A 20286-nucleotide genomic window follows, 5' to 3' on the forward strand; every position below is an offset into this window, starting at 1 on the left:
ACTACTTCTGCCAACTTCATTGCCTAAACCTCTCCTCCCTAAACCTCACCCTTCATATAAATTCACCCACCCACAACTGTGGTCATGCCCTTGACATCTTTATCACCCACGACCTTGACATTTCTGACCTCAGCATAGTGGACAAGGCCATCTCAAACCACTTCCTCAACTTCTTCTCCTCTCACATCCCTCTCTCCTCCACCAAGCCCTTAACCATCCTCTACTGCCATTGGAAAAGGCTACCTCCTGAGGCCCTCACAAAGGCCCTCACATCATCAAACATCCTATCCCTCTGGCCTTCCACTCGCGGAGATCCTGAAGCAGCCGTCCAGCTGCTCTATGATCGCCTCTCCTCCACCTTCAACTCCCTCGTCCCCCTGAAATCCAGGACCATCTCCAAACCCACCCGATCCCCCTGGTACAATAAACCATCTCCGCCGCCTAAAAATCCAAACCCGGCTGCTCAAGCGCAGATGGCGGAAAACTGGCCTGACAGTCCACCCCCAACTGTGGCTCGAGCATCTCCTCAGCTACCACCGTTCTTTGACACGCGCAAAAACGGCTTCTACTCCAATATCATCCTGGAGGCTAAACACAACCCTAAAATCATTTTTTCCACCACCCACTACCTCCTCCGTACCCCCCTCAGGCCTCCTCAATCTTCATATCAAATGCCAAGTGCGAGGAGGTCATGGACTTCTTTTCATCTAAAATACTTAACATCCACCAGGCAGCCTCATCCACCTGCCCCTTGTCACCGACCGTCACGCCCTCGCTGTCCCCCTCACCCTCCCCATCATCTGCTCCTACCACTACCCCCATCCTACATTCGTTCCTCCCCATCTCTCCCTCCTCTCACCCACCATCACCTCCATGAAACCCACCACCTGCTGCCTCGACCCCCTCCCCATGAACTTACTGGTCACACAGCTCCCCCACTCTGCCCACTACTGGCTGATGTCATCAACCAGTCCCTCTCCTCCAGATCAGTCCCTGCCCCCTCAAAACTGCTGTCATCACCCCCCTCCTCAAAAAACCCTCCCCAGATCCCTCAAACTCCAGCCACTACCATCCTACTTCTAACCTGCCCTTCCTTGCAAAAGTTCTGGAACGCGTTGTTGCCAACCAACTCCGCACACACCTTTCCTCCCACTCCCTCTTCGAACCCCTCCAGTCCGGTTTCCGCCCACAGTACAGAGACTGCGCTTGTGAAAGTCACAAACGACATCCTCGCTATCTGTGACCAGGGCTCCCTCTGCCTCCTTGTCCTCCTGAACCTCTCCGCCGCGTTCGACACAGTCCATCACGCCATCCTCCTCCATTGCCTTTCCTCCGTCATCCACCTCAGTGCGACTGCACTGGTTCGAGTCCTACCTCACAAACCGCCAGCAGTACATCTGCACAAACGGCTTCTCCTCCCGCTCTCACCCGGTCACCTGTGGGGTACCTCAAGGATCCATCCTTGGCCCCCTCCTCTTTCTGATCTACATGCTCCCTCTTGGGGATGTCATCCGCAGACATGCGGTACACTTCCACATGTATGCAGACGACACCCAACTCTATTTTTCCACCTCTCTTTGTGACCCTCAGTCCCCTGATGTTCTGTCAGCTGCCTGTCAGATCTCAGGGGCTGGATGAGCGCGAATTTCCTTCAGCTGAACGTTGACAAGACGGAAGCCATACTCTCGTCAACGTCTAAAATCTCATGGCTCTCACCTCCTCCACCTACCCGACCTCCCCCTGAAACTCTCCAAACCCGTACGCAACCGTAGGTTCGACCGCCAATTATCCTTCCTCCCCCATATCCGGTCCCTCACCAGCACCGCTTTCTTTCACCTTTGTCGCTGTCTCCACCAATACCTCACTCCAAAAGCCGCTGAAACCCTGGTCCATGCCTTTGTCACCTCCCGGCTGGACTACTCTAACGCCCTCCTCGCCGGTCTCCCATCCACTACCATCCATAACATCCACATCATTCAAAACTCTGCCGCTGCATTCTCACCCGCACCAAACTCCGCTCCCTGATCACCCCAGTCCTGGCCAGACTACACCGGCTGCCTGTCCCAGAGAGGATCTTCAAGATTCTCACCCTTGCATTCAAGTCCCTGCATTTCTCTGCACCCCCCGACCTCTCTGACCTCCTCTCTCCTCAAAACAGTTCCCATTGCCTCCGTTCCTCCGGGTCTGGCCTCCTTCTCATCCCCCGAGTCCTCCGCTCCACCCTCGGGGGCTGTGCCTTCAGCCACTACACCCCGAGGCTCTGGAACTCCCTCCCTCACTCCCTTCAATTCGCCCCCTCTCTTCCTATTTTCAGGTCACGGCTGAAGACCTTTCTTTTCGAGCGTGCCTTTGGTTACCTTCCTCCCCCTGGCTTGGCGCCAGGATCCGTTACTGTAAAGTGCTCTGAGACGCCGTCCGGCGTGGAGAGCGCTATATATATCCAAGACGTAATAAAGTGCTATATCAAATGCAAGGATTATTATTATTATTATCTGTCCATCTCAGTCTTGAAGACATCTACAGTTGGGGCAGAGACCTGCAGCTAATCTGTGGTCAGCTCTTTCCGTCAACTCACACATCAGAGGAGACTCAGGAACAGAGAAAATCATACTGACGGCAGCGGGTGACCAGCTGTCTGGGATGAGCTGGGAGCGTGACCGGCACAGAGAGGCCATCTAATCTGAGAACAGCTGGCTGCTGCACAAATCCATTTCCCTTTCACTCCAAGATTAATCCAGGTGCAGGCGGAGCGGGGGCTTCCTCTTGGACCACCGTGGGAATGGAGTTTCTGGTCCCAGTCTATTCCCACACACAGACTCTAACCACCGAGCTACAGGAATCAACAGGATGAGAAAGTCTGATGACAACCCCCCCGCCCACCCTCCCCCTTACTGAGGGGCCCCCATAGGCACTGATCTATAATAATAATAATCCTTGCCAATTCCCTGGAAAGCAATACGCCAATCGACTAACAACCGGGTTTTTTGCATTTATATAGTGCTCTTCACACGGGGCAGCGTCTCAGAACGCTTAACAGTAGTGGGGGGGGGGAGAAAGTGACCGCAAGCATGGTCGAAGAGGAAGGTCTTCAGTCGTGTGGGGAAAAAGGGGGCAAGATAGAGGGATTGGGGGAGATCCAAACCTTCAGTAGTGGCTGAAAGTGCGACCCCCGATTGTGGAGTGGGGGGGGGAATGAGGGACAAGCAGAAGGCCAGAGCCAGCTGAGCAGAGGCAGCGAAGTCGGGAAAAAGTAGGTCAGAAAGCTGGGGGGGTGCCAGGGCATGAAGGCATTAGTAGACAAGTGAGAGGATCTTGAAATTGATCCATTCTATATGACGGGGAGCCAGTGGAGCCTGGCAAGAACTGTGTGATGGTTGTACAGAGATTATTAGTATGGGTGAGAACATGAGTTCTGAATCATTTGTAGTTTGTGGGTAACTGAGCTATGGAGACCAGTGAGGAGGGCATTAGAGTAGTCGAGGTGGGAGGTAACAACTGTGTGGATAAAGTGGGGGTGGAGAGTGGGGGCCCAGGGCCCGGGGTGGGGAAACGGCACATATCACTTTATTCACAGAATATACTGTAAAGTGAATTGACTGTGTATTTTGTGGGCGAAACGTGACAGTCAATTATGCGTCCCACAAACAGTCGTGGATTGAGTGACCGAATTATTATTATTTTAATTCATTTTTTTTAAGTGATTATTACCCCTGGAAAGCGATCCGCCAATCGACGAACAACCATGTTCCTACTTACTGCGGGGCAAACAGAGGAGCATGGGCAGAGTAAACAAACTTGCCTAAGGATTTGTTCCAACCTGCCAGGGAATCAAACCCAGGTCTCTTGTTTGCTTGTGAGGCGGGCACGCTAAGCACTAAACTACAAGAGTCCTTAAAGCACCGGCATAGACTGGCAGGGCTGACTGTCTGCTCTTATAGCTGTAACATTGCAACGATTACCAGAAAGCTTCTGTTGAGAAATAAATTTAAAGACATTAATTTTGTCTGAAGCACAATGAGTGACCCCCAGGGCACAGGACTGGTGCAGCTCTATGGATTAAGCATGTTACATTTATTTTTAGTAAACTTTTTAATGCTAAGCGGAGCTAATCCGAGAGACCGTCCGAGAGCAAGTTGAGCTCTCCTGAGCTTTTCAGAGATTTATGTTTTAATAGCGCAAAATCTCCTTATCTAATCCCCTGCCCAACAAACACACAGAGGCGCCTGCAAGAACACTGCACAAAATCAGCCACATATGTGCAAGGAGTCAGTGTGAGAGGCGCCGAGCTCAAAGGTCTGATCGGCTTAGGGATGGATTGGTGTTTGATTTCTCTGCCAAGGGCTCCGGCTCGGACAGATGAGGTTTGGAGGCCTCCAACTGAGCACTCTGCCCAATAATAATCCTCATAATAATCCTTGCATTTGATACAGCGCCTTGTCACGTCTTCGAGACGTCTCAAAGCACTTCACAGGATATGACTGTGTATTTTGTGGGTGAAATGTGGCAGCCAATTGTGACACAGCAGTGTCCCACAAACAATCGTGGATTGAGCTACTAAATTTTTTTTAAGGGATTATTATTCCCGGAATAAAAGATCTGCCAATCGACTAACCATGGGGTTCCTACTTACTGCTTGGTAAACAGAGGCGTGTGTGTGGAATAAGGAACTTGCCCAACATTTCGCAATGCTGGAAATTCAAGTTCTCTCTGCAAAGCAAGCTCTAACCACTGAGCTATAGGACTCCACTCTGCCCAATATCACAGCCCCCGCCTCAATCTCCAGCACCCAGGGCCCCAGCAAACCCCTCAAATCTCAGCACATAGCACCAACCCACAGCCCCCAGACACAGACCCCAGCCACAGCCCCAAGCCATGAGCGCCAGCGCCCCCCCACCCCCCATGTCAGTCACACAGCAATCCACACTCTCGGGAGCACTGACACAGTGTGAGGTTACAGACACAGTGTGGAAAGTCCCAGCACCTTCCCAACCTCCAGCCCCAGCCTCCAAACCTCAGCGCCTGGGATCAGGCTGGGGCCAGGGGAGTGTTACAGTCACAGCACTGACAATCACAGCAATTTCCATTTACACAGCAGCTTTTATGTCAGGGGTGCTTCACAAGTGGGGGCGGGTGGGGGGGGGGGGGGGGGTGAGGAGGTGGGAGAGAAAACGTGACCAAATAATAATAATCCTTGCATTTGATATAGCGCTTTTCACGTTGGGAGGACATCCTAAAGCGCTTCACGGAACACACTAAAGTGAATTGCTGTATATTTGTGGGCGAACGCGGCAGCCAATTGCGCACAGCAATGTCCCACCAACAGTCGTAGATTGAAAATGACCAATTTATTATTGGTTTTTTTAGGTTTTGGAGGGATTATTATTAGGCTCTGTGTGGAGTAAGGAAACTTGCCCAAGGTTTCGCCCTCTGCCTGGAATTGAACTCAGGTCTCTCACTTGCAAAGCGAGTGCTCTAACCATGTCTTAAGATGATGAATGTGAGATTGTCTCCAGCGAGGGAGTGCGCTCGCAGACACACAGTGCTTACACACACAGTGCAGTGTTCACATACACACAGAGCAGTGCTCACACATACACACAGCGCAGTGCTCACACATACACACAGCGCAGTGCTCACACATACACACAGCGCAGTGCTCACACATACACACAGCGCCGTGCTCACACACACACACAGCGCCGTGCTCACACACACACACAGCGCCGTGCTCACACACACACACAGCGCCGTGCTCACACACACACACAGCGCCGTGCTCACACACACACACAGCGCAGTGCTCACATACACACAGCGCAGTGCTCACACATACACACAGCGCAGTGCTCACACATACACACAGCGCAGTGCTCACACATACACACAGCGCAGTGCTCACACATACACACAGCGCAGTGCTCACACATACACACAGCGCCGTGCTCACATACACACAGCGCAGTGCTCACACACACACACAGCGCAGTGCTCACACACACACACAGCGCAGTGCTCACACATACACACAGCGCAGTGCTCACATACACACAGTGCATTGCTCACACATACACACAGCGCAGTGCTCACACACACACAGCGCAGTGCTCACACATACACACAGCGCAGTGCTCACACATACACACAGCGCAGTGCTCACACATACACACACAGCAGTGCTCACATATACACACACAGCGCAGTGCTCACACATACACACAGCGCAGTGCTCACACATACACACACAGCAGTGCTCACATATACACACACGGCGCAGTGCTCACACACACACACAGCACTCACATACATACCCACACAGCACACTACTCACACAGCACAGTGCTCACATACACACACAGCACAGTGTTCACATACACACACATATCGCAATGCTCACACACACAGTGCAATGCTCACACACACAGTGCAATGCTCACACACAGCGTTCACACACACACACGTACACCGTAGTGCTCACACACACAGCGCAGTGCTGTCACACACACACACATAGCGCAGTGTGCACACCCAAGCACATATACACACAGCGCAGTGCTCACACACACAGACACGCACAAAATGAGGCCCTCACACTCACAAGCCACACCAAATCTCTCCCAGTGACCTGGCTGACAATCTTCCAGATAAAAATTGGTCACTGACTTCATAGCTGTTTGTGGGACATTGATGGGTTCAAATCAGCTCCATGTCCACCTATAAAACACAGTCACTATAGTGTCTCCCATGAAGTGCTTTGAGATATCCTCCCAATGTCAAGTGACAATGAAAAATAATAATCCTTACACTTCCTCATAGGATACAGCGTAAAGTTGAGTGACTGTATTCGCCTCGCAAGCGAGAGGACCCGGGTTTGATTCCCGGGCAGGGCGAAAGTATAGGCAAGTTTCCTTACTCTACTCACCGCTGTTTAGCAGTAAGTAGCAACCCTGTTGTTAATTAATTAGGGAATTGCTTTCCGGGGGTAATAATCCCTACAAAAAAAATATGTTCTCTCAATCTACACTGCTGTGCGCAATTGTCTGCCGTGTTTCGCCCACAAAACACACAGTCAATCCCCTTCACAGAATATTCTGTGAAGCGCTTTGAGACATTTCAAAGACGTGATAAGGCGCTGTGTCAATTGCAAGGATTATTATTATGATGTTGAAAGTATTGCATTCGCTGATTGTCAGCGTGTGGCTGGTGCATGTGACGGGGTGAGAGTAAGAGACACAGTCACTCAGGGAACCTTTAGTTGGCGTATTTTATGCCTCACAGCTGCAGGCTGTCCACGGTGAGACCGGACAGCACTTCCCAGGATGATGGGACCTGAGATGAGAACCAGCGCTCTAATAATAATAAATAATGATAAATAATAACAATGATATTGATAATAATCATGATAATTCTTGCATTTATAATATAATAATCCTTGCATTTAATATAGTGCTTTTCACGTCTTCTCGACGTCTCAAAGCGCTTCACAAAATAGACTGTAAAATGAATTGACTGTATATTTGTGGGCGAAACGCGGCAGCCAATTGCGCACAGAAGTGTCCCACAAACAGCCGTGGATTGAAAATGACCAATTTGTTACTGTTTGTTTTGGACGGATTATTATTAGGTGTGTGGAGTAAGGAAAGTTGCCCAAGGTTTCGCCCTGTCTGGAATTGAACCCAGGTGTCTCACTTGCAAGGCGAGTGTTCTAACCACTGAGCTACAGGACACCACTTGATATAATAATAATGCTTGCATTTGATATAGTGCCTTATCACGTCTTTGAGATGTCTCAAAGCACTTCACAGTGTAGACTGTAAAACGAAGAGTCTATATTGTGTTGATCGACTAAAACCCAGGTTCCTACTTACTGCTAGGTAAACAGAGGTGTGTGGATTAAGGAAACTTGCCCAAGAAAACTTGCCCAACGTTTTGCCCTGCCTGGGAATCGAAACCAGGTCCTCTTGTTTGCGAAACGAGTGCTCTAACCACTACACTACAGGACTCCATATTGATACCTGGAGATATTTACAAAGATAAAAGCCTATGTAAACAGGCGCTGACCCTGGAGTGTGGACAGACAGTGCAGAGAACTTTACTCTGACCCGTTGTAGCTGATCTAACGGTGCTGACGTCAACACCTTTGTTGGAAAAGCAAATAATAATAATCATAATCCTTGCATTGAAATATCTCCTAATCACATGTTGAGACTTCTCAAAACATCTCACAGAATATACTGTAAAGTGAATTGACTATATTTTGTTGGCAAAACACGGCAACCAATTGCGCATAGCAGTGTCCCACAAACAGTGGTGGATTGAGTGACCAAATTATTATTTTTTTTTAATTCTGATGGGATTATTATCCAGTAAAGCGATCCGCTAATCAACTAATGTCCGGGTTCCTACTTACTGTTAGGTTAACAGAGGCGTGTGGAGTAAGGAAAGCTGTCCAACGTTTTTCCGTGCCCGGGAATTGAACCCGAGTCCTCTCGCTTGCGAGGCGAGTGCTCTAAACACTGAGCTACAGGACTCCACAAATGGAAAGAGATGCATGGGGTGTTAGTGCAGTCACCTCCTGGGGGAAGTGGGAGAGTTACAGTCAGAGGTTTGTGGAGAACTTCCGCCCTTTCCAAATCCCCGGCCGATCTCCCCTCCCTGCCGGGGCGGGCTGAGCAGAGCTAGCGGATGTGCCAATCCGAGCACATCACGTTCCCTGGTCTATTTGGTGATGTGCCCGAACCCTTCTCCTCTTGAACCTCAGGAACCCCTCGTGTCAAACAGATTCTCAGCCAGGCTCCACTCAAAAGTATTAATTCAATCAGCGGCGAGGGCTTTTGTTAGGTTTCAGCCCCTCACATCCAGCGCTCCCGTGGGAAAAACAGTTCTTCCCATCTCCAAGACCGTCAGGACAACTGCCAACTTCTCTGCTCATGCTGCCTCGTTGTGTGACCGCAATTAAAGTTAAATAGTCCACTTGCATCCCATTAGCCATGCCCTTCAGCACCAGAAAAGCCTCTGTGTTCTCTCGCAAACCTCTCTTTCCGCAGTGAGAACATGCCCAAAGGATGCCAACTTCTCACATTGAGAATCATCCTGCCTGCTCTTCTCTGAACACTCTCCAACACTTCCGATTCCTTTCCAAAATGTGTGTCCCTGGCTCTCTTCCCTCACTCACTGCCATCGCGTTCTCTCTCTCTCTCACTCTCTTCCCTGTCTCCCTCTCTCTCCTCTCTCTCTTCTCTCCCTCTCTCTCTCACTGCTATCACTGGCTCTCTCTTATTCTCTCCCAAGCCTGTCTCACTCCCCAGCCTCTAACACCACTCCCCCATCCCCCTCACTCACCCCCTGGCTCTCTCCCATCCTTGATCTCTCTCTCGCCCATCCTGGTTCTCTGTCACCCGCCCCTCGCTTAACTGGCATTGCTCTCTCTGTCACTGTCATCCTCATCTCTTTCGCTACTGTATAATGTCTCACTGGGGAGGATACCTAAAGCTGCCAATACGATTCCAGATGTGGATCCACCAGTGGTCTGTAACAGGTTTGTTTTGACTGAGTTTAATGCCCTGCAGATGCCTCTCACTTGGCTTGACATCGTCACAGTACCTGCTGCTCCCAGTCTTGCTCTCAGTGAAGGCTGATATCTGGGCTGCCCCATCTCCATTTCCCCTCCAGTCAGACAGGCGAAGCCCATCAAATCCACTCAACCCCCCCACAGAGACCTTTTTTTGTGGCCAGCCGGGTCTGACGCGTGCTTAACTGTAGCCAAACCAAGCTGCGATTTCCAGGCCTCCCATCTACACGTGGAAATCCCAGAGATGGATTGTTGGAATGGAGTCCGCTCTCTCTCTCCAGGCAGGCATCACTAGGTGGATATTAGGTACAAGGAACTCTCTGCCAACTCCCGATGGGCCACGCACCTCAGCATGAAATATGTGAGAGTATCGCCACCACCTTCCTGTCTATAACTCACTCAGCTCCTGTGGACTCCTCATCCCTCAGCCCAGCATTAAGCCCCATCTTCAACACTTGCATTATATTTGCACTTGGTTGATCTGCAAACTGTGAGATGGAGAGTTCACATGCCAAACAAGACCAGGACATTATTAATAATAATAATCCTTGCATTTGATATAGCATCTTCAGGACGTCTCAAATCCCTTCACAGAATACACTGTAAAAGGAATTGACTGTGTATTTTGTGGGCGCACAGCAATGTCCCACAGACAGTCGTGGATTGAGTGACCAAGTCTTATTATCCCCAGAAAGCGATCCACCAATCAACTAACAACCACATTCCTACTTACTGCTAGGCAAACAGAGGTGTGTGGGGTAAGGAAACTTGGCCAACGTTTTGCCCTGCCCGGGAATTGAACCCAGATCATCTTGTTTGCGAGGCGAGTGCTCTATCCACTAAGCTACAGGACTCCAAGTTGCCACCCAACCGCTGCCAGTTTCCACTGGAGATATTTCATACAATCATAGAATTATGCAGCACAGAAGGAGGCCATTTGGCCCATCGTGTCTTTGCCGGCTCTTTGAAAAGAGCTATTCAAATCAACCCCACTCCCCCGCTCTCTCCCCATAGCCCTGTAAACTTGTCTGCCCAAATAAGTATCTACTTCTCTCTTAAAAGTTGTTATTGAATTGGCTTCCACCACCCTTTCAAGCAATGCATTCCAGATCCCAACAACTCGTGGTGTGAAAAAATTTCTCCTCCCCTCCCCTCTGTTTCTTTTAACAACTATTTTATATCGGTGTCCTCGGGTTACCTGCCAGTTGAAATAGTTTCTCCTTGTTCACCCTATTGAGTCCCCTCAGAATTTTGAAAACTTCTGTTAAGTCTCCTCTTAATCTTCTCTGCTCCAAGGAGAATAATCCTCACTTCTCTACCTCTCCTGATAACTGAAGTCCCTCATTCCTGGTACCATCCTGGGAAATCTCCTTTGCACCCTCTCCAATGCCTTGACATCCTTCCTAAAGTGTGGGGCCCAGAACTGGACATAGTCTCTTGCTGAGGCCTAACCAGTGTTTTATAAAGGTTCATCATAACTTCCTGACTTTTGTATTCTATGCCCTATTTATAAAGCCCAGTATCCCATAAGCTTTTTTAAGAGCTTTATCTACCTGTCCGGCCACCTTCAAAGATTTATTTATATAAATTCCTGGGTTTCTCTGTTCACCCGCTTTAAGATTGTACCATCAGCTTATATCGCCTCTCCTCATTCTTCCTCCCAAAATGCATAACTTCGCATTTCTCCATATTAAATTTCATCTGCCATGTGTCTGCCCATTTTACCAGTCTGTCTATGTCCATTTGCAGTCTGCTACTATCCTTCTCACTGTTTACTACTTTTCCTAGCTTAATATCATCTGCCCTGCCCAAGTCCAGGTCATTTACACAGATCAAAAACAGCAGTGTTCCCAATACTGACCCCCTGGGGGACACCTGGAAGGCACACTTCCCTCCAGTCAGAACAACAACCGTTCACCACCACTCTCTGCTTTCTGTCCCAGCCAGTTCTGCATCCGCTGCCACTGTCCCTTTAATACCGTGGGCTTCTATTTTGCTTACAAGTCTCTGATGTGGCACTTATCAAACTCCTTTTGAAAATCCATATAAGCTACATCAACTGCACTACCTTCACTCACCCTCTACGTTACTTCATCAAAAAACTATCAGGTTTGTTAGACATGATTTGCCTTTACCAAATCCGTGGTGGCTGTCTTTTATTAACCTATATTTTTCTAAGTGAACACTTATTTTATCCATTTTAATCGTTACAAAGATAAAACCCTATTGTAAACACGCGCTGACCCTGGAGTGTGGACAGACAGTGCAGAGAGAACTTTACTCTGATCCGTTGTAGCTGACCTAGCGGTGCTGACAACAACACCTTTATTGGGAAAGCAAATAATAATATTCATAATCCTTGCGTTGATATATCTCCTTATCACATGTTGAGACTTCTCAAAACATCTCACTGTAATACACTGTAAAGTGAATTGACTATATTTTGTGGGTGAAATCCAGTGTCCCACAAACAGTAGTGGATTGAGTGACCAAATTATTATCTTTTTTAATTCTGAAGGGATTATTACCCCCAGTAAAGTGATCCGCCAATCGACTAACAACCGAGATCCTACTTACTACTAGGTAAACAGAGGTGTGTGGAGTAAGAAAACTTGCCCAACATTTTGCTGTGCCTGGGAATCGAACCCATATCCCCTCGCTTGCCCTGCAAGCTCAGGTCCAATACACTGCAGGACTGCACATATCCCCACATCAGGACTTTGACCTCATAGTCCAGGCTGATGCTCTATTGCAGTGCTGGTGGATATTGCGTTGTCGCAGGTGCTGCTTTTTTGGATGGGATATTAAATTGAGGTCCGATCTGCGTGTTATGGTGGATGATCAAGAATCTCGTGGCGCTCTTCAAAACGAGAAGGGAGTTTTATTTTTCTCCCTAGCGAATTGATCAATCTCCTCCAGATTAATCAGTCATTCATGTCATGGCTGTTTGTGGGAACTTTCAGCATGCCAAAAAGCTGTTGTATTTGCCTTGAAAAGCAGTCACTACACTTAACAGTAATGACCGTAATATTTTTGAGATGTTTGGATGCCATGAGGTGCTATAGAAAAAAAGGCGTTTCTTTCTCACTATCTTACGTAATAGGCCCTCGATCCTATTAATGGCCAGGAATTGGGTGAGTTCCTATTTGAAACCCATTATAAGGTCATTTCCCAGCACCTGTCTGCCGCTCGCTTGTTCACACAGCGGTTACTGTTGTGGATGTGAAGCGGCCTCACAAGGGTTTCAGATCAGCTGTTGGCGTTTGAATAATCGGCTCCCCCCATTGATACGTTAGGTACATTAATCAGGTCCGCTCTGATGAATGGCTCTCGGCTTCCTCCGCGCCTCCGAGCTGTGTGAAAAGACTGGGAAATAGACTGCACAAGCCTGCCTTAGTGTTGTGCTCTTTGTTCTGCAATTCCTATGCGTTGCTCCGCACCGCTTCCTGGACACAACAACAACCATTGGAAAGAATTCTGGTGACTGCTTGTGATCTGTCTGTCTGTGTGGCTCGCTGTAAATCACGGCAGGATTCAAGCTGTATCTACACTGGCTGAGCTAATGTCCTAATCACCCGAGGCTGGGGGTGGCTCAATGGGTTAGAACAAGGTCCTTTCATCTCTGAACGCAGTGTTCAAAGTGAGTGTACACTGAAAGGACAGGCTCCTTTCTCCCAGGCTGTGAGGGACGTTGTTAAGTGGGTTCAGAGAAAACACAGCTCGTTTGGAAGCTGGTGGGGCTGAGTGTCCATTTGAGAGGTCTTTTAACCAGCACAAATAACACTAATTTGTCAATCTCACTGAGGAAAGCCACGGGGGGAGGGGTCACACTGCTGGAGGTGTTGATCGCTCTGAAGTTCAGGGTAAAACAAGAGGACCTTTACTGTGTCTCTAACCCTGACCTGGGAGTGTGGACAGACAGTGTAAAGGGAGCTTTACTCTGTCGGTAAACCTGACCTGGGACTGTGGAGGGACGGTGTACAGGGAGATTTACTGTTTCTCTAATCCTGACGTGGGAGTGTGGATGGACAGTGTAGAGGGAGCTTTATTCTGTCTCTAACCTGTGTTATAAGACCATAAGACATAGGAGTAGGCCATTCGGCCCCTATTACTGACCTGGGAGTGGGGAAGGACAGTGTAGAGGGAACTTTACTATTTCTAATCCTGAGATTAAAAGTGTGGACAGTCAGTGCCTTCCCTGGGAAAGTAAACATCCCTAAACTAGGATAAATTTAAACTTACCTGACCCAGGAGGGACTGGAGGGCAGACATATAAAGGAAATATAAGAAGATAGGAGTGTTGCAATCGTGGGGAGTACATAGTATTGAGTCGGCTACATTAAAACAAGGCACAGACATGATCGGCCAAATGGACTGCTGCGCTGTAAATATCTGTGGTTCCATGAGAGTTACGGTCAGGGGAGTGTGTACAGACACTTACAGACAGGGAGAGGATACATAGTGTTACACTGGGGGGCTATGGTTCATGGAGCAGGGTACTCTTGTATTTGTTCCTAAATTGGAGTCCTGTAGCGTAGTGGTTAGAGTGCTCACCTCGCAAGCACGTGGACCTGGGTTCGATTCTAGGCAGTGAAGCATTAGGCAAGTTTCCTTACTCCACACACCTCTGTTCACCTAGCAGTAAGTGGGAACCCGGTCGTTAGTCAATTGGCGGATCGCTTTTCTGGGGGTAATAAGCTCTTTAAAAAAATAATAATTTGTTCATTCAATCCACGACAGTTTGTGGGACACTGCTGTGCTCAATTGGCTGCTGCATTTTGCCCACAAAATATACAGTCAATCCATTTTACATTTATTCTGTGAAGAGCTTGGAGATGCCTCAACAAAGTGATAACATGCTATATCAGATGCAAGTATTATTATTATTATTGGTCTCTCCTCACTTCCTTTGCTCTAGACCCGGCCCTTCCTTGAGCCACACTCCCCACATCCTCAACAACAAAAATTACTTGTGTCCAGAATCTTCCCCGGAGGGAGGACATCCCAGGCCTCTGGAACTCTCTTCTAAACCCTCTGCGCCTTGTTACCTCACACCCACGCAACCATCTGTAGCCTCCCAACAAACTCTCTTTGACCTGTGCCTTTTGTAATGCTCAGATCTCTCGTTTCCCTCCTCACTGTTCTCGCTCTCTATTGGGCCCATCTCCGGTCCACTTTCAGACATCCTTTCAACTGTGAAAAGTGATGTATAAATGCCCACTGTTGTGGTGTGTAACAGGACACCCCCACCTCTGCCTGAGCACCACCCTTCTCACATGTCGCTCAGCCTCAAAGTCGACGTCTTCATAAAAGATCTCACTAAATGGCAAAGTAACCTTATCGCGTTTTTAGGGATTCTTCCTAAAAAGCGGACAAGTTCCATTCAGCTGGTAAACTGCTGAGATCTTTTCCCATCTTTTCATATTTCTGCTTTGTAAACCGGTCTCTGGTTCCCATTGAGCAGCACGTTGGCACAGTGTGTAGTCAGTTCCCTGGTGTCTAGGTGTTCACTACACCTGGGTCACGTTTCTGGGCAATAATAATCTTTGCCTTTGATACAGCACGTTTGTCACATCTTTGAGACATCTCAAAGCGCTGCACAGAATATACCGCAAAGTGAATTGATTGTATATATTTTGTGGGCAAAATGCGGCAGCCAATTGTGCACTGCAGCGTCCCACAAACAGTCCTGGATTGAGTGACCAAATGGCAGCACCTGTCAATCAAACCAGCTCCATCCATACTCCAGCTCTGTCTCCCCTCAACCTCAATGTGCTTTTTCCACCAGCAGCAGCCACACCATGGGGGGGGCTCAGATGAGTTAATTAATCAAATATTCCTATCAGTCTTTCTTTGCTTCCCTCTCTCTCTCTGCTCTCAGTCTCACTGCAGGAGCAGCGCTCTATCCCTTCTGCTCATTGCCTGTCTGTCTGTCAGTCTGTCTGCATATTTGTCTGCCTGCCTGCCCGAGTGTCCTGATGCCCTTTGCTTGGCTCACTGTCTCTATTGCCGTGTTCTTGCCTCCCCTGCAGTGAGCGGGCAGACAGCTGGATGTTGAGGGGGGTTGTGGCTAACATTCGAGCCAGTGACAGGTACAGTGGCTAGCCTCGCTCGCACAGCCTGTGGCTATGTTAGAGATAGCCTTTCTCTCCGTGGCTACATTAGACAGTGTCTGAGCATTAGCCGCCTATAATCCCGAACTGCTGGTACCCCTACACACAGCCCCCCCGTCCCCTCCCCCACCCCACCCCACGCCCCCACACACACAGAGATGCAGTTGACAGTAAGGACCTGTCTTGGAGGAGAAAAGGCAGAGAAAGAAATGCAGAACTCAGCGGTTACCAACCGCACAGTGAAAGGCAGTGTGACTGACAGCAACATAACGACCGCAATACACAATTCACTTTACAGTGTAACCTGTGAAACGCTTTGCAACGTCTCGAAGATGTGAAAAGCGCTATATCAAATACAAGGATTTTTTTTAATATATAACCCCTTTGCCTGTCTATGTGTGTGTGTGTCTGAGCCCCAGGGAGGGAGCACACTAACACTTACAGAATGACACACACTGACAGGGGGGGGGGGGGGGGACACTGACACACACACTGACACACACAGGCAGTTACAGTAACACAGTCTCGGGATGAGTTGTTATTGAATGGCTACAATCCTGTGTTCAGCAGTGGGGGGGTGGGGGTCACTGTGTGTGTAGAGACTGGACACACCGGGACCCCCCCCCCCCCACACACACACACACAGGGGTCAGGCTCTCCACAGTCAGTAGCATCTCTTTGTATGAAGGTCTCTGTGTCTCTGTGCTGTTGCCTCACACACACACACCGTGAGGCGCTCAGCAAACTTTACATTAAACTGAGATTGTACCCCAAACCCTAACCCCCCCTCACCCCAATAACATACCCCTCACTCATACCCTCTCTCACCCACACCCCCACTCACCCACACCCCCACTCACCCCCACTCACCCACACACCCCATCACCCACACACCCCTCCCCCCAATAACATACCCCTCACTCATACCCCCTCTCACCCACACTCCCTCTCACCCGTACACCCCCTCTCACCCCCACACCCCCTCTCACCCCCACACTCGCACACAACCCCTCTCACCCGCACCCCCTCACACCCTGTCACCCCTCACAACTCCTCGCCCACACACGTTCTGACCCTTCACCCACACACACCTCACACACAGCCCCTCAAACACAGCCCCTCACACACAACCCCTCCCCACACCCCTCACACACAGCCCCTCACACACAGCCCCTCTCCACACCCCTCACACACAGCCCCTCTCCACACCCCTCACACACAGCCCCTCACACACAGCCCCTCTCCACACCCCTCACACACAGCCCCTCTCCACACCCCTCACACACAGCCCCTCACACACAGCCCCTCTCCACACCCCTCACACACAGCCCCTCACACACAGCCCCTCTCCACACCCCTCACACACAGCCCCTCACACACAGCCCCTCTCCACACCCCTCACACACAGCCCCTCACACACAGCCCCTCTCCACAGCCCTCACACACAGCCCCTCACACACAGCCCTCTCCACACCCCTCACACACAGCCCTCACACACACCTCACACACAGCCCTCTACACACACCTCACACACAGCCCCTCACACACAACCCCTCACACACAGCCCCACTCCACACCCCTCACACACAGCCCCTCTCCACACCCCTCACACACAGCCCCTCACACACACCCCCTCACATACACAGCCCCTCACACCCAGCCCCTCACACACAGCCCCTCTCCACACCCCTCACACACAGCCCCTCACACACAGCCCCTCTCCACACCCCACACCCCGCCCGCAACTCCCACTATCTCACCCCCGCGACCAGCAAACAAGCAATCCCGACTGTATTCATATCACAGAAGATTTCCTCCCCAAACCCCCCCCTCCCCAACACTCACACACAGCCCCCACACACTGATAGACACACAGACACGCGCGTATAGACACAGACAGAGAGAGAGACACAGACACACACACACAGACACTCAGATAGAACAGAGACAGACAGACAGACAGACAGACAGACATTCCCCTCCACACACACACACACTGACAGATCCACGCACACAAAGAGAGAGACAGAGACACGCGCACACAAACTGCCCCCCCACACCCCCCCACCCACCCACCCACACACCCACCCCCACACACCCCCACACCCCCACACACCCCCACACCCACACACAGAGAATTTGCAATCCAGTAGAAGGTTTTGTGTGTGAAAAAAACCACGAACTCACCTCTCACTGTGCGATGAATCCCTCTTGTGTTCAGACGCTGTAAAGCGAGTGGTTGTGCTGTCAGATGGCTGGGGGTTGGAGGGGGGGGGGGGGGGGGGCTGGGTTAGTGTGTGTGTGTGTGTGAGGGGGGGGGGGAGAGAAGGGGGTGGGGGGAGCTTGGTCCTTGGCTGCTCAGTGCCACGCTCTCGCTCTCTCTCTTTCTCTCTCTCTCTCGCAGTTAAATGCCTTCGGTCGCAAATGCTCTTTAAACCCTCTCTGCGCTGCGCTGCGCTGTCGGGGTTTTCGTTCCCGAGACACTGTTTGCGGAGGAGGCGGAGACCACGGCGGAGGTCTCGGCTGTGTGGGGGAATGTGGGGTTGGGAGCTTTTTAAGCCTGGAAGTGATGGCGTGTGCGATTTACACGGTCAAACCTTCCCTGTTTTAGAGAGCATTGACATCACGCACTCGTGCACTCACTCAGACACTCACACACAATGTCTCTGGTCTATAAAAGACACCCAACCATCCCCTCCCTCTCTCTCTCTCTCTCACACTGATCCTCACACACACACACACACCAATCACACATTCTCACGCACACTCACACGCAATCACACACTCACACCCATACACACACACACATTCTCACATACACACACTCTCACATACAGACACCCCTATATACTCACCCCCACACCCATATACACACACACATCCTCACATACAGACACCCCTACATACTCACACACACACTCACCCCCACACCCATATACACACACACACATCCTCACATACACACACTCTCACATACAGACACCCCTACATACTCACACACACACTCACCCCCACACCCATATACACACACACACTCACATACACACACACACACATCCTCACATACACACACTCTCACATACAGACACCCCTACATACTCACACACACACTCACCCCCACACCCATATACACACACACACACTCACATACAGACACCCCTACATACTCACACACACACTCACCCCCACACCCATATACACACACACACATCCTCACATACACACACTCTCACATACAGACACCCCTACATACTCACACACACACTCACCCCCACACCCATATACACACACACACATCCTCACATACACACACACACACACACACTCACATACAGACACCCCTACATACTCTCTCACACACACACACACACACTCACACACTCAACAATGACGACCCCTTCCTGCTCTAAACTGCCCCTTTTTCTATTCAGCAGTAGAGGTTTAATAAGGACCACACATTAAATGATATAATAATAATAATAATCCTTGGATTTGCTGGGACCTTGCCAGTGCTCCCGGATGCTACATCACGTGAAGGGCGATATAGAAATGCAAGTTGTTGTTCTTGATATAGCGCCCTAGCATATTGTTGAGACAACTCAAGTGCTTCACAGGATATACTGCAAAGTGTAGTGACTGTGTGTTTTGTGGACAAAATGCAGCAGTCAGTTGCGCACTGCAGTGCCCCACAAACAATGGTGAAGTGAGTGACCAATTTTTTTTTGCATAGGTGGGGGAGGGGGGGTCACTGAGTTGATATGTGTTAATGCTTACATGGCATTGCAGTCTGCTTATCTTATACATGTAAGATTATATTTGCAATGCATATTTTTTATAAGATTTTTAATCAGTCTTTATACACTTTTTAGAATGTAACCAGACACTTATAATTTTTTTAGAATAGCATTCGTTAGTTACCAGGGCATGGACAAAGTTGTATGCTTTAAATGATTAACTTAGGACCCCTGAGAGGGTATATGTGTATCTTCTTGCTGGGAATCAAACCCAGGTCACTCGCTTGTGAGGCGAGTATTCTCACCACTGAGCTAAAGGACACCACAAGTTTAATAATAATAATAATAATAATCCTTGCATTTGATATAGCGCTTTTCACGTCGGGAGGACGTCCCAAAGCGCTTCACAGAACACACTGCAAAGTGAATTGACTGCATATTTGTGGGCGAACACGGCAGCCAATTGCGCACAGCAATGTCCCACAAACAGTCGTAGATTGAAAATGACCAATTTATTATTGTTTTTGGTTTTGGAGGGATTATTAGGCTCTGTGTGGAGTAAGGAAACTTGCCCAAGGTTTCGCCCTCTGCCTGGAATTGAACTCAGGTCTCTCACTTGCAAAGCGAGTGCTCTAACCACTGAGCTACAGGACTCCACGATTAAGATAACGATCCATAATTCCTCATCAAACGCCAGCTTGCTCAATCCCATGCGCCAGCAGTAATGAGCTTCCTGGCTCTCTGTCCCATTCTCTGGAGCGCCATCTCACATTCCCTCACCCTAATCCTTTATCTTCTTGACCAAACTTCAGTCACTTCCCCCTCCCCCCCCCCCCCCACAGCTCCTTCCCCAAATCTGGATTGCAATCTG

General features: G+C 49.6%; 1 protein-coding gene across 1 annotated transcript in view; it reads right to left on the reverse strand.

Moving 5' to 3' along the window:
- Positions 1-17935, reverse strand: part of slc1a2b (solute carrier family 1 member 2b) — a 53019-nt gene extending 35084 nt beyond the window's left edge. The window contains exon 1 of the mRNA XM_042341423.1: positions 17869-17935. The gene's annotated coding sequence lies outside the window, so the exon portion shown is untranslated. The remainder of the gene's footprint in view (positions 1-17868) is intronic.
- Between the last annotated feature and the right edge of the window lie 2351 nt (positions 17936-20286).

The sequence above is a fragment of the Callorhinchus milii genome, unplaced genomic scaffold (assembly GCF_018977255.1).
Source record: "Callorhinchus milii isolate IMCB2004 unplaced genomic scaffold, IMCB_Cmil_1.0 Scaffold17, whole genome shotgun sequence".
Taxonomy (NCBI): domain Eukaryota; kingdom Metazoa; phylum Chordata; class Chondrichthyes; order Chimaeriformes; family Callorhinchidae; genus Callorhinchus; species Callorhinchus milii.